This window comes from Vanellus vanellus (genome assembly GCF_965231255.1).
Source record: "Vanellus vanellus genome assembly, chromosome: 1".
Taxonomy (NCBI): Eukaryota; Metazoa; Chordata; class Aves; order Charadriiformes; family Charadriidae; genus Vanellus; species Vanellus vanellus.
The window spans coordinates 21,719,676-21,736,053 of record NC_138905.1 but is presented as its reverse complement, the minus strand read 5'-3'; positions in this window follow the sequence as shown (position 1 = coordinate 21,736,053).

Genomic DNA, 16,378 nt, shown 5'->3' with positions numbered 1-16,378 from the left:
AAAAGGTTTTGATGAAAGCATTTACCATTCTCTAAGTGCTCCTGCTTAGATACTAACTCACTTATGCAGGGTAAGGTAATAAATCAGTCCTAATGCCACAGTGTAATGATAGAGAAAGTAGACTTTGAATGAATTTCCCAGTTAACTAGGAGTCGTGGAAGATGATGGCTCAAAACCATCTTCACAGCAACTGAACAAGCTCACACAACTCAGAGGATGTCAAGCTTCTATCTCATAGGCCCTTTATTAAGATAGTCTTAATATCATTATCTTTACAAATCCATCTATTGCCTTAGTCTATGTAATATGCCGTTAGCCTTGCAAATTTGTTTCTTGCAACAAATTTACTTACTTTTCTCTCACATGTCTTTATTCAACAAATTCTCCAGCTTCCTTCTGTCTATCTGAGACTATGAAGAGGTTAAAGTCTGGTTAGATTTTTTTAATAGTTATGTTTCACTGCTGTTGTGACTTGGAAAACCAAGAGGATCAGCTCCAAAGCTGCATTCACAAAAGTCAGTTCTGTTGACATTACATTTGTCTGAAGTTTTCTCATCTCCTTTTTTCTCAATGCTTTTTGATCTGGTAGTGTCTTAAATCTTGGGCCACTCAGATCAGTATGGATACTCCAAGTCTTACTGTGCCTATATAGGCACAGACCCTTCCGGCACTTCCAATTTGCCTTAGTCTTGGCCCTAGTGTAGAATAGAAAATCACACTGATCTAGAGACTCAGAGTCACTTTCTTGGCCACTATGCCTCTAGGCCTTCTACTACTATTTTGTTTTCCCCTCTAAGTGTGCCTCAGTGTATTTTCTCTCAGTCCCAACTAATTTGCAATCTGGAAAGACTACAGGGACCTTATTTTTTAGTATGAGAATGAGTTTACAAAGTAGATTTTGTTTGTCACTATAGAAACAAGCAGTTCTTTAACAGAGGCTGTGAGGCAGTTGTTATTTCATAGTTGATTAGTTGTGAAATATTCGAAACAGAAGAACAAGAAGCTCCAGTACAGCTTAAGAATATACTGTCTCATTCCATTCACTAGCACAGAGTGATGCCAAAAAACTGGCATCTCAGGGTAGTATTATCCTTCCAAGTGCATAACTGCAAAATAACAGTATGCAAATAATAATGGAAAAATAAGTTGGTTTTAATTAGAACAATATGAGCTGCAAATATCATTAATGAACTATGTTTAATCTGCTAATTCAAACTTCCAACATGACAGGAACTTATTTCAAACTCTTAACTGAATTCCCAAATGCCTACTACTAGGTGAGAGGGAACAAGAAAAGTTTTTCTCTGCTTCCAGTGCAGCCGTTTCAGGATGAGATTGATGGACAATCTGAGTGTTTTCTCCTCTCAAGTTACCTCTTCCATCCCAACTCAGTGAAGGCCTACTCTGAGGGATTGCCTTGTCTCAACATGTAACTATCCAAATGGAAGGTTTCTAAGGAGAATATACTGATATGAGGCAACTGATATAGATAAACTCCTGAATGACCACACAATGTAGCATCATGTGGAGATATTTGAGGTAGATCCAGATGACCCGGCATGGTTCTTTGGCACAAGGTACTGCCAGGAGGAGGTAGGTCCAAAAGCAGTAGAGACATCACTGTGATGCTGCAGCTGAGCTAAACAGCACAAACTTCAATTTATCTCTGCCTAGAAGTCTTCTTCCAACTGTAAGACCTTCAAAAAAGAAGAAAAAGAAATGAGATTTGTCCAACTGGAGAAGCTAAAGCTATAAGAGGAATAAATCATTTTGAGTACACCAAAATGAATAAAGACTGGTTTCCTACTGATTTGTGACTCACGGCTGGAAGGGATCTGATTGGAGATCTTCTCCCATTGGTGGACAAAATTTGAGTCTCTCTCCCACATTCATATTCAATCACGTATAACAAATGGAGAGCTCACCCCGTCCCCCTGGGGGAAGAAATCTACAGACTGTGTCTTTCCTTTACTCAGGTATTTTCTCAATATTTAGAATCACACAGTTGTCTTCAAGATTCCTACCTCTCTGACAAATTTATTTAAGTCAGTTATCATTTAAAGGGGTTTATTTTGTTTGAATGTTTGCTTTTTTTGGTGGTGGGGAGGAGAGAGGCAGATAGACATTTGCTTGCAATGGATAGCTGCATTTTAGGACTTAGGACGCAGCTTCATTTTCTAAAGATTGGGCCTTCTACTCTGAATGTTCATGATAGTTTTAAGGTAGTGAGGATGACATCAGTACATACAAGCAACTGGATAGTCAGCAAGTCAGCATCTAAACATTAAAGCACACCTGAAATACCTAGTTATTATGATAATAAGTTCAAATGGATCAGTATAGGCAAATAAGCATAAGCAGACATGACAGTATGAGCTCAAGCTGAGCTGTTCAAAGATTATGGACCTGTAACACCAGAGCAAATATGTCACAGACTGGCATTTACATCAGAACCAAGGAAAAACTGAAAATTGATGCCAGTCAGAAAATTAATCAGAAGTGAAGCAGGCAAAACTTGATAAAAATTGAGTTAAATTCAGGTCTAATTTAGTGTAGTAGACCCACTCAGTTTGATACTGCAACACCAATGCGGTCCTTTGCTAATCCTTAGAAGTTTTATTTATTGACATATCAGTGATGTACAGTCATCTTAATGAAGCAGATAATTGAGCTCTACCTACTTTTTTACTCTTTCTGCTTGTACCCTGAGACAAAAACAGAAAAAAGATTTGAGAAAATCTTCAGTCAGGAATTCGGGCTTAGTCTCCTCTGACAGTACCTTAAAAGGTCCCTGAGACATGTTAAGTAAACCAAGTACTACCGAGCAATTCCCAAAGGCTGTATCTTATTTTCAGGGTATCCAGAGCCCTTAAGCATCTTAGATTTATGAATGTATTCAAGGACTCTCCAGAGTCTTATGGATCCTTAGTTGTTAGACATCGGTGAGTTGTGAAGCACAGCACTTAAATACCTTTGTCTGCCGTGCAGTTCTTTTAGGACTTTAATCTACACCTCTGAAAATAATGGGAAATTCACAGATTTTATTGTCTGCTGATAGTTATTAAGGCACTCTGGTGGATTTTATTTATGCTACAGTAGAATTTCTCTTTGGATGCTTATAACATTGTTAAATACTGCAGGCAAGGCAGACATAATAATGGGAAAATAGCATAGTTTTCTGTTAGGCTAAAATTGGAAACTGGATGAAGAAACAATTCATGTGGAAACAATATGGGTAATTTTTTGCATCTTCTGACAAAACACAAAGCTAAAATGTTACTGTAAAATAATTTATTTGACCTGAACCTGACAGTGAAATCCCATTTGTATATTCCATTTATTAAATTAATTTATTTTAATTACAAGACCAAAAAAAAAGCATCCCAGAAAACATTTGGTATAAACACATGATGAACTTCCAAAATTAACTGCTTAGTTTAAAAATATGGAAATTAAATTACTAGTCTTATATGGAAACATAAGCCTTCACTTTCTTAGAGGGACTGGTCAGGAGTCTTCCACAAAGATTAGACAGTAGGTTAAAAAGGTGAGGCTGACAGAGAACTCTTCAAGCTCCTTGTCAAAGAAAAAGGGAGATTTCCTGGACCTTCCTGGCAGAACGATCTTAGAGAGGTTTTGCAGATAGACCAAACCTCAACCCACCCATGGATCTTAAAGACATGAGGAAGATGTATCATCTATCAAAAGCCCTTTCCACCAGTCACTTCAGCCTGTACTAGAATCTGCTATCAGTTATTGCAGGTTTTTTACCTTCCTTTTAGCTGCACTCTTTGATTTGTTTGTGGGTGATATGAGGACAGATAGATACAATTCATTATTCCTTATTCTATGTAGATCTTTGCTCTCCACAAAAAAAAAAAAATGCTGCAAAGTGTAAGCTCTGCCAAGACAAATAATTGTCTTCTAGCTTAGAAGGGTTCCCAAGGTAGAGTGGTAAAGACAGTGGCCAAGGATTTGCTTCATTATCTTAGAGTCGTCCCTGTAGCCTTGGGCACGTTGGTGATCACTAAATAAAATTAATTATTTAAAATGTATGTTAACAAACTGTATATTTGTTTAAGGAGCTCCCTGAAGATGGTAGAATGAGAGTAAAATTAAATCTATACCAAGAGGACTGTAACAAAAAAGAAACATGTGTTTTGTTGATTAATATAAAACCCAGGACAATGGCAACTCAATGTGGGCAAGGCCTCTGAAAACAATTGCAAAACAAATAACAACTGCCATAATTATCAAGTAACTTATCTGGAACTCCTGGAAACAATTAGTGGATTCCATACCCACAAAAGGCAATTTAGCACTTACATGTAAGATCAGTTTATGTGACTGGTTACATCATGATACTTTTGCTTCACTCTACAGTTGAACTTGTCACAAACATTCTTACTTTCCCACTATACACCCTGAATGGAACGAAGGCAGTGTTTCAATTATTACTAAGGATGAGTAATGAGCTACAGCTCATTTTCCCAGGTGATTTACCTCTTTTATGTGGTGATGAGGAAGAACTTTAATTTTGTCACCGTCATTACCAAGATTTCAACAACAACAACAAAAGCACACTAAGAAACTTGCCTGTATAATCAATCTGATCTTTTAATATGCCTGGGTTGGCACATTTGAGATCAACATATAACCTTGAAATAAAAATGAAGCTGTATTATATAGGCTTTGAAAATCCCAGTCTGATGAAGGCTGAACCTCTGAGATGTTTTTTATATTCCTGAAAGTCTATAACATATATCCTAAAACTAAACATAAATTATTTTTAAGAGCAACAAATTTATTTAAGAAATGCTTTAATGGCTAGTACAAGTGAGGAAAATCTGCGAAGCTGTTTAGGTGGCTAGCCCTAGTATAAGCATTTAAGACCAATCTATAGGGCCTGATGGGATTCATCCCAGGGTACTGAGAGAGTTGGCCAATGTTATTGCGAGACCTCTCTCAGTTATTTATCAATGGTATTGGGAATCTGGAGAGGTCCCAGTAAACTTGAAGCTAGCAAATGTTATTTCAGATTTCAAGAAGGGCAAGATAGAAGACCCTGCTAATTATAGGCCTGTCAGTCTTACTTTGGGGCCTGGTAAAATTATAGAGATTACTCTGGGAGTTACTGAAAAATGCTTGAAAGACAATGCACTCATCACTCAAAGCTAATGTGAGCTCATGAAGGGAAAGTCAAGCCTGACTAGCTGAATATCCTTTCGTGACAAGGTTACCCACCTAGTGGATGGAGGGAAGAGTTTGTAGTAAAAGAAGCAACATCTGGCTGGTGACCAGTCACTAGTGGGATTCCACAGGGTTCTATTTCAGGGTCCCTTAGTTCTCTTCAATGTTTTTAACAATAACCCAGACACAGGAGTCGAGCATACACTAAGTAAGTTTGCTGACAATGCTAAACTAGAAGAAGCTGTGGATTCCCTTGAGGGTAGAGAGGTTTTACAGAAACGTCTTGATAGATTAGAGCACTGGCCAATCACCAACCATATGAAATTTAACAGGGACGCATATCAGATTATGCACCTGGAACAGTGTAATCGTGGATGTATGTATAGAAAGGGGGTTATAGGATGGAGTGCCGCCCTGCAGAAAGGGATATGGGAGTTTTGGTTGATGGTAAACTCGGTATAAGTCAACACTGTGACCTGGCAGCCAAAAGGGCCAACTATATCCTGGAGTGTATTAAATACCTTATAGCTAACTAGTGGAAAGAAGTGACTGTCCCACAATTGGTGAGGCCTCAACTCAACTACTGTGTGCAATTTTGGCCTCCACAATATAAGAATGATATAGAAATATCAGAATGTGTCCAAAGGAGGGCAACAAAGAGGAAAAGACTTATCAGGAGTGGCTCAGGACACTTAGTTTGTTCACCTTAGAAAATAAGAGGCTGAAGGGTGACCTCATTGTTGTCTACAACTTCATAACAAGACGGAGCAGGGAGGGAGGTGCTGATCTTTTATCTCTGGTGTCCATTGATAGGACGCAAGGGAATGACTTAAAAAGCTGCATCACAGGAAGTTCAGATTGGACCTTAGGAAAACTTTCTTCACTCAGAAGGTGGTCAGACTCTCTAGGGGAGAGTTCATTGTCCAAAGCCTGTCAGTGTTCAAGACATGTTTGTGCAATGCTCTTAGATATATAGTTTACCTTTTAGGTTGCCCTGTGTGGAATTAGGAGTTAGACTCGGTCTTCTTGGATCCATTCCAAATCAGGATATTCTATGATTCTATGAATCAAATAGGAGTCCACACATTTCAGGAATTTGCACTCAGCAATTTTTAATTGTCTGCTTTTTCTTCTCAAATTGCTGTCAATGTGGGAAAGGCTCCATAGATTTTCTGACTCTTCTAAGGAAGAACATCTTCCTGTAAATACGCCAGCTTAATGAAAGGAGAATTGAAACAGAGGAAGAAATGCAAAAGACCAAGATCTTGATCTGGAAAGGGAGGCATTTTCTTTCGACCAGGCAGATAGACAAGAAGAACCTCATTGCCTGGTGAAGGCTGCATCAAAAATATGGAAATAGGAAAGACCTGAATCTAGTTTGCAACTTCTTCTGGTCGGTGATGTGGATTTCTCTTGGTCAGTTTCATTTACAGGATTATTAGGTACCTACAGGGATTAAACTCTTCGCACGCGATGAACAAGCTTTTAATGGGACAGGGAAAGTTCATTGATGCATCACTAGCCACATCCCAGGGACTGATACTTTTTGTGTTCTGTTCCAGAGTCACAAATTATTCAGTCAGTAACCACAGGTATCTGTAAAATTCTTGCTTAGCTGCAGATAATACATATTCAAAAAGCACCAGGCTAGATGATCTCTGACGGTCCCTTCGAACCCCTACCATTCTGTGATTCTGTAATATCTAGTCCAAGTCTTCACCAGTATGGTATATTTAATACTCCATCAATTTGTCCAGTAAAAATTTAAATGTAAGAGAGGCAGAACTTCTCAACTTCTCTCTCAAGAGACAGTTTCACACTGGGATAAGTAACAGGGACTTGGAACACACATTTTAAAGAACAGTTCTGGTACGCACTCAACCTAATACTGTAGCTTTCCAGAATATTGCTTGTAGTTTTTACTTTACTTCAGGCCCATTTTTCATTACTATAAAGCCTTCTTTATGTTAAATCATCTATATTTTGTTACCGTGTTTGCATCCTTTAAATATTAAACTCTTTCCATGTTCCATCTTGATTATGATTTAAACATGCTAAATATATTATTTAGCTCCTTCAGTCTTTCCCCATGTATCATTCCCTTTAGCTTTTTTATTGCTTGTGTAACTTTTTTTCAGTTTCCTTTCAATTTGTCAATACCCCTCACCAGTGGAGAGCCAGAACCAATTGTACTGGTTTAGGTGTGTGTTCTAAACAGTTAAATACCACAGTAGTATTAGCTCACTGATCCAGGTGCAACGGAATTTGGCAGGAAAGGATGGCACAGTGATTCAAATGGTAGCCTGGGCCTCAAAAGATTTGGGCTTATTTCTTTGAAAAAACAGAAATAACCTCTGTAATTTTAGGCAAATCCTTTAGGGCTAAGTACAAACAAGGTCGTTAAGGCACACCTTCACTGCGCATTGCTGGGAAGGAAAGTGACCACTGAGCAGCCAAGGGGCTACATGTGCCTCTCCACAGCAGCATGTAGAGTTCCATGTCTGGGTCCCGGCTCAGGATAAGTATTGTATTCAGGCTAATTAACTATGTTTCTATGTTTTTAATTTGCCTGTGTCAGAGGAATTAGCACAGCCACCGCACTGTGTTAAGGTGGCTATTTGCTTGGTCAGCTCTTCTCCAGAAGGTGCAGGGCCACACTCAGTGAGCATGTTGCTCACGTATTTTAGAGCTATCGCAATCTCACTGCATCTGTGTGAATCTAATGGCTCGCTGCTCATGTGGTTTCAGAAATTTAGTTGGGAATCTGATCTCCAATCAGATGCAAAGGTATTGGTCTATTTCTGGCACCAGCCAGAACACACAGTGCTGTGAGTAACACAAACATGACCTGTCTAGAAGGTTGCTGCTACAAGGTTCAGATACTTAATGAATACCACTCTTGGGCCTTGATCCCCTATTCTTTGGACACAGTTTACCGTGATCAGTTCCCTGTTGGAAGTGGGGGGGGGGGGATAGTCTGTCATTCAAGAGGAACCACGAAGAATAACGCATATCTGAAGCCATGTTGCTCTCTAGGACTGACATTCAGTTTAGGAAATACTGCCTCATTCTACCTAGAATACACAGTCCTGAATGCTGCTTCTTTTTGTAGGTATTGACAACAATTCTTTTAAAGAAATGTCCTTTCGTAATGACAGCCAAGTAGTTAGACCCCTTACTTAGGAAAAGAGAAACACAAGAAAGGGACCTTAGCAGCATTCAACTTTAGGCATTTAAGTATGACTAAGATATAGGGCCAGTCATCTTGAGATTCCTATATAATTATTCCAAAAAGACAAGCTCCTCCAGGGGATTATTCAGAGCAGGAATTTAACTTTGAGAGACAAGTAAATTATATGCTTAAAGTCAGGAGGATTGAATAACCCTGAGTAACCTTGAATAGCGGATGCAATTGCTTGGCTTGAAGAGTTCCTAGACAACAGTCTGGCAAATGTTTAATGTGAGCCCAAGACCTCCTCCAGCCCCTGAAATAAATACTATTCAGTTCAGTCATAGGTGAAAGAGTACTGGTGGAGTTTGTAAAACTATGAGACATGACAACAGTTCAGAGTCCAAGACCTAATCTCATACAGTAGAGCGGAAATTATGACAACGTGGTACATGAGCATCTTGGCTACATTTTGAATCCATTTTTTACACTGTAACAAAGCACTGAACTCTCTTTGACACTGAATCTGATCTCAATAATGGTTTTCCATTATCAAAGATGGATAAATGTGTTATGACTTTGAACTCTTAACATCAGCTATGATGATGAGAGGGTTAACACTGATCTCCACAGAATAGTTGAGATTGGAGGGACCTTTCCTCTTGAACAGAAAGAGTCTTGTACTGGAGACATCTATAAGCTCTTAGGTCAGTTCTTTCACCACCCCCACACACCCCCCCTCTAGTTCTGTCAATAAGCACAGTGGAATGAGTACTTTTCTTCAAAACATACCTGCTGGAATACTTAAACACACCAGTACCACAGGTTATAACATTTTGGATCTCAGACCACAGGTGATTTCATCTATGGATACCTCTAAAGACTGCCAGCAGAAATCATGAGTTTGATAGAATATATGTATAACTTATAGAAAGAAATAAGGAAATAGCTAAGAATGTGAAGCAACAAGCTTAATAAGAACAAAAGAGAAAGATCCTTTAAGATCTCATAATTTCTATTCTCTAGGAAAATCCATCGTGGATATGAACTTCCTTCTCAAAGGAAGAAAAGAGAAGGAGGAAAGGATTGTTAATCTCCAAGAATCTGTATCCAGAGAGAGCCACTGATGGCATAATGTATGCATACTAAAAAAGCTTCAAGGGTATATAAGGCAATGCTTCTATAATCAGTAATGGACAAACATTACTAGATCACAAAAGGATATGAATCTGATCCGGATTTGGCCCCAAGTGACCAGACTACAATTCTGTGAAAACAAAAAAGAGCACACTCTACAGAGTTCATGCTTTTATGCCAGCTCAAGGAGGACAATGTTACATCAACGTCACCATGTCATAGGCAGCTGACATTCTGATCTGGCCCAAAACCTGCTTAATACAAAAAAGGTATGTGACTTTTTTGAACAAGTTGGAAGAAGCAAATTGAGTCTACACTGAAACAATGTTTTGTGTTACATGTGAAAAGAATTTGAAGTCTATGAGCCTTATAGCCAAATAAAGGCAGAATTCTGTTAGGTGAAGAGGGAGGTCATCAAGATCTCAGGAACTTTAAAACTAATCATGAGTAACATATTTTTAGGTCTGTGTTGCTGCATTTACAGTTTTGGGAAATTATCCCATTCTTAGGGTTTCTAGATTAAAGAATGTAAATCTAACAGGCTGTTTAGTTAATTTAGAGTGATATTTTATTTCAATACTCAGGGTAAAGGAGAAGGTTTGTTTCTGGAATCAAATACATTTTACGTGTTGTATTCTCTACATTCAAACCCACAATCTTTCTTTGTTCTCTTTCTTCTCTGTCCTTTCTTTTGGCCAGTAAGTTTGAACTCCATCCTGCAGTTGTGGTAAAGATTAGTTTTTAGTACTAGTTAAAGCAGTTCTGTCCACATGAGTTGATCAAAGCTGGGTTTCCCTGCCAGTGAAAATCTTCCCACCATTAAGTTAGTGCAACCTAGAAGAGAGACAGGGTAGGAAGCAGAGCTGATGCCTTGCATTAACTCATTATAATCACCTCAGGTAAAGGGAGTATCACTTTTAACATAGTTACTACTAGGAAAGTCCTCTACTGGTTCTAGTTATTAATCTTCCTTATTTCTAATATATAATATAAAAATAATAGTATCTTCAAATAATATTCTCAAAAATGTTTTCCTTGCAGAGCTATCATACGGTTGAATGTTCTGGAGATTTTGAGATGACCATGTGTTACGGCATGAGGAACATTTATGACCCTCCAATAGACAGTTAGGAAGCCTAAAACTCCATGGTTTTCTGTGCTGCTCTCTCTCAAACCTGAGGTAATTTACTTTCCCTGACTGATTTTCAATATTATTCCTCATTCCTCTCTCATTTTTTTTGTATATACACAATATGTATGTGCGTACATGTACAAACTCACTTATTTTCTCTCTGTGATGAAGCATAATTCCCTTAACTGCTTTTTGTCTTTCTAGCTTACATTTCCATATTATCCCACCCCATGATTTTATATATATATATGAAACAGCTCAACAGATACTCATTTGTCAGTTTCATTAATATGCCATTAATCCCCTTTCCAGATCATTAACAAAGATGTTAACTACTACAGGGCTCTTAACATTGATTCCTTTCCATACTATTATTTACTTCCTCCCATTCAATACAATGCCATTTACCACTAATATTCATTAACAAACCTTCAAACCACTTCTTTAATCCACATTTTCACATGGGTTCTTTAGAATTAAATTTAGAGTAAGGATATTTTGCTTATTTGCTTCTTCCTTATGCAATACTGAACACTTGCCTAACATCAAAGTTTGTTTCACATATTACATTTGCTCTATCTCATAATATTTGTCCCCCTTAGACAGGGCCAATTGAACAAAGGATGACTACAACAGATCACAGAATCACAGAATAGTTGAGGTTAGGAGGTACCTCTGGAGGGCATCATGCCCAACCCCCCTGCTTAAGCAGGGCCACAAAAGCAGGTTGCCCAGGTCCAGGTCCAGGCAGATTTTTAATATCTCCGAGGACACAGACTCCACAACTTCTCTGGGAAACCCAGTGCTCCATCAACATCACAGTGAAAAAGCATTTCCTTATATTCAGACAGAATCTCTCATGTTTCAACTTGTGCCCATTGCCTCTTGTCCTGTCACTGGACACCAGTGAAAAGAGCCTGGCTTCGTCTTCTTTACTTGCCTTCATGTATTTATATATACTGATATCCACCCTGAGCCTTCTCTTCTGCAGGCTGAACGGTCTCAGCTCTGTCAACTTTTTTTCATATGAGAGATGCTCCAGTGTCTTCATTATCTCAATTGCCTTTCACTGGACTCTCTCTAGTATGTCCATGTCTCTCTTGTACTGGGTAGCCCAGAACTGAACACAAGTACTCCAGTTGTGGCCAGTGAACAGCGCTGCATAAAGAGGAAGGATCACCCCCCTCATCTTGCTGGCAAAACTGCTCCTAATGTAGCCAAGGATACTGTTAGCCTTCTCTGTGGCAAGGACACATTGCTGGCTCATGTTCAACTTGCTGTCCACCAGGACACCAAGGTCCTCTTTTGCAAAGCTGCTTCCCATACTGTCAGCCCTGGAATGTACTGGTGCATGGGATTATTCCTCCAGCCTGTTGAGGGCCTTCTGGATGGTAATGCAATCTTCTGGTTGTATCAGCCACTCCTTCCAGCAATCTTGCTGAGGGTACACTCTGCCCCATGATCTATATTATTAATGACGTTGAACAGTGTTGGTACCGGTGTTGACCTTGGGGGTACACCACCAGTTACTGGCCTCCAAGTAGACTTTGTGTCACTAACTACCTCACTCGGCCCAGTTATTCAGCCACTTTTCAATGCACCTCACTGACTGCTCATCCAACCCCAAATTCTCTTGTCCTCTCTATGGGAATGTTATGGAAGAGTATCAAAAGCCTTTCCAAAGTCTAGGTAGACAATGTCCACTGCTCTCCCCTCATCTACTAAGCCAGTCAGTTCATCATAGAAGGTTATCAAATTGGTGAAGAATTACTTCTTGTCTGTGAACTCATGTTGGCTTCTCCAAATCACATTCTTGTTCCTCATGTTCCTGGAAGTGGTTTCCAGCATTAGTTGCTCCATCATCTTCCCAAGGATTGAGGTGAGGCTGACTGGCCTGTAGTTCCGTAGATCATCCTTCTTGCCTTTTTAAAAGATAGGAGTGAGATTTGCTTTCCTCCAGTCCTCAGGCACCTCCCTCAATCACCATGATAGTTCAAAGATTATTGAGAGTGGCCTCACAATAACATCATCCAGCTCCCTCAGCCCTTATGGGTTAAATCCCACCAGGACCTATGCACTTAAGTATGTCCAGTTTGCTTAAATATTCTTAACCTGATGGTCTTCCACCAAAAGTCTTTGTTACCCCAGACTATCCTTCTGGTCTCTGAGGCCTGAGATTCCTGAAGGCTGATCTTGCTAGCAAAGACTGAGGGGAAAAAGACATTCAGTACCTCAGCCATCTCCATGTCTCCATGTCCCCTGCCCCATTCAGCAGCGAGCCCATAATTTTCCTAGCCTTGTTTTTGCCATTTGTGCACTTACAGAAACCCTTCTTTTTGCCTTTGGCATCCCTTGCCAGATTGAGTGCCAGATGGGCTTTGGCTTTCCTGACCACATCTCTGCACGCTCAGACACTGTCTCTATATTCCTCCCAAGTTACCTGCTCCCAACTTCTATATACATCCTGTTCATTTTGAGTTTTGCCAGCAGCAGCTTGTTCATCCATGTAGGCCTCCTGGCATTTTTGCCTGACAGATATAAAACAATATTTCTGTCGACCCCTTTGTCTTTTGAATCTTTTAATGGTTTGGGTAATTTTTCTGTAAGAGAAACTAGCCATTATAATGAATTTCCAGTAGACGTTGATCCGTATCCTGATTTTGAATTTAGGCTTACCATTGTTCTGTAAGACATGTTTGTTAACCAGTATGTGATGTATCCAATAAAGAGTGAACAAGTGAAATGCTATAGCTTATATTCTACCCCAGACTGGTGCATGCCAACCCTTGATTCCAGCTGGACAATTATTCTTAAATGAGACTCTATTTAGATTTAATATTGAAATTCTGAGAACAAATTTAGACCTACTGTGTGTTAAGAAAAATATCAATAGTATTAAGTCTTTTTCACTGTCTTTCAATAATGTTTTTTTCACATTTTGAACAATCTTTGATGTAATACAGTGACACTGTCTGATTTATGCAGCCCTCATAGCTGTGTAAACAGCTAACTCTACTGCTTCTGGCAGAGCATTATAACTAAAATTGGTGAAGTCTCACCAAACAACATATTTATTACATATAGGACTAATCATTTGTACTAAAATGTTCCACAGGGTTTTGTTAACCTCTCAGATAATTCCGTGTGCTTCTGGTAAACCTTAATTTACCTGACGCCTAAAGGAAATGTGCAAAAGAGGGAATATTATTTGTGTTTTGGTTTGTGGGTCTGCACATATAAATTGTTTGGAGAGTAAAGCACAAATAGGGAAAATCATAGAATCATAGAATGGTTTAGGTTGGAAAGGGCCTTGAAGATCATCCAGTTCCAACCCCCCTGCCAGAGGCAGGGACACCTCTCACTAGACCAGGTTGCCCAAGGCCACGTCCAGCCTGGCCTTGAACACCTCCAGGGATGGGGCCTCAACAAACTCTCTGGGCAACCTGTTCCAGTGCCTTACCACCCTCAAAGTGAAAAACTTCTTCCTAATTTCCAGTCTGAACCTGCTCTCTTCCAGTTTAAAGCCATTCCCCCTCGTCCTATTGCTACATGCCCTAGTAAAAAGTCCTTCCCCAGCTCTCCTGTAGGCCCCCTTTAGGTACTGGAACGTCACTATAAGATCTCCCCGGAGCCTTCTCCAGTCTGAACAAGCCCCAACTCTCTCAGCCTGTCCTCATAGGAGAGGTGCTCCAGCCCTCGGATCATCCTTGTGGATCTCCTCTGGACATGCTCCAGCAGGTCCATGTCTTTCCTATGTTGGGGACTCCAGAGCTGGATGCAGTACTCCAGGTGGGGTCTCACAAGAGTGGAGTAGAGGGGCAGAATCACCTCCTTTGACCTGCTGGCCACACTTCTTCTGATGCAGCCCAGGATACGGTTGGCCTTCTGGGCTGCAATCACACACTGGTGACTCATGTTGAGCTTCTTGTCAATCAACCCCCCCAGGTCCTTCTCCTCAGGGCTGCTCTCCAGCCATTCCCCACCGAGCCTGTATTTGTGCTTGGGATTGCCCTGACCCAGATGTAAGACCTTGCACTTGGCCTTGTTGAACTGCATGAGGTTGGCTTGGGCCCACCTCTCCAGCCTGTCCAGGTCCCTCTGGATGGCATCCCTCCCCTCCAGCGTGTCTACCTCACCAAAGGGCTTGGTATCATTGTCAAACTTGCTGAGGGTGCACTCGATCCCACTGTCCATGTCACCGACAAAGACGCTGAACAGCACCGGTCCCAGTACCGACCCCTAAGGAACACCACTCATCACTACTCTCCACTTAGACATCAAGCCGTTGACCACAACTCTCTGAGTGCGACCGTCCAGCCAGTTCTTTATCCACCGAGTGGTCCATTCGTCGAATCCATGTCTCTTCAATTTAGAGACCCGGATATTGTGTGGGACAGCATCAAACACTTTGCACAAGTCCAAGTAGATGACATCAGTTGGTCTTCCCTTGTCCACTGCTGCTGTAACCCCTTCGTAGAAGGCCACCAAATTTGTCAGACATGACTTGCCCATGCTGGCTGTCACCAATCACCTTCTCGTTTTCTATGTGCCTAATTGAAGTGGACTAATATTTAAACACAGTTGTATACAGCAAAAAGAGGCATGAGAATAAATAGAAAAAATGTGCGGCTGAAGAAACCTCTTTTTTTACAAGCTCCTGTACATAAAGTGGCCTGTTGATAGACTTGCTTCCTCTGTCGGGTCTCTCTCAGCACTAATGTAGTTTCAAAGGTCTGTAGTGGCATGACGTAGAGTCTCTGTAAGGGCGCCTTTCTGCTATAGTCACTTCATCATCTGGCAGTTTGTGCCACTGTCCCGAGCTTGTTTTAAATAAATGAAACCTTACCGTAATGGAGCCACACTGTTACCAGAACGCAGCTAGCCAGTGTGGGTATGAGTACCTATGTTGCAGGTACAGTGGAGTTTGCATTTTGGGTATTTCCCCACAATGGGAAGTGCAGTGACTTTGAAGAGCTGGATATGGTTTTGCTCAGCCAACTGAGCACAGCTGGTGACTTGATTACATCATAAAGTTATCCTCAGGAGATGAACATGCTGGGTAAAAGTAAAAACAGCTCCTTCGTCTAACTGGAAGCTGAAGCCAGGCAAATTTGATTTGAAATTAAAACATGTGTGTAAACAGTGATGCTGATCAGTTACTGCAGCAGTGTTCCAAGGATGCATAATCCACATCCCACTATGTCAGTACCTAATGGTACTGGATGCCTGTCTACAAAATATGAAGTATCCAGAAGTAAATGAGTGACACTGAAGACAGATAATATATTTGGGTTGAAAAAAGGTGCTCTGATGGCTTCTCCCGATATGACTACAAGCAAAAGATTCTGCTAGAAGAACTCAAAGTCCTGCATTAACAGCTATGACTGAACGATCTCTGAGTAATTTGAAATAGTCATTTATAAATGTTACAGCAGTTAGATTTCCAGAAGAATGTCAGTCTACTCCCGCAAAGATGCAGGCAGCTATTCTTCTGGAAAAAAGTCAGTCCACTTTTAAATGCAGTCTCACCTCCCTGCTGTGTCATGCTATACCCGACAGTGCCTCTCTTTTCATAAAGATGTCTAGACATCTGCTAATGCTCATTGCTTTGATGACAACTTATTCCATATGTGTCCTGTCTCAAAGAAATTACACTGCCTGAAACTCTGGCATTTGTTCAGGTTTCTATCTTTCAGGTTCTGTATGCTCTTATTTTGAACCTAAGTACCCCACTCCTTGCTCCTGACCCA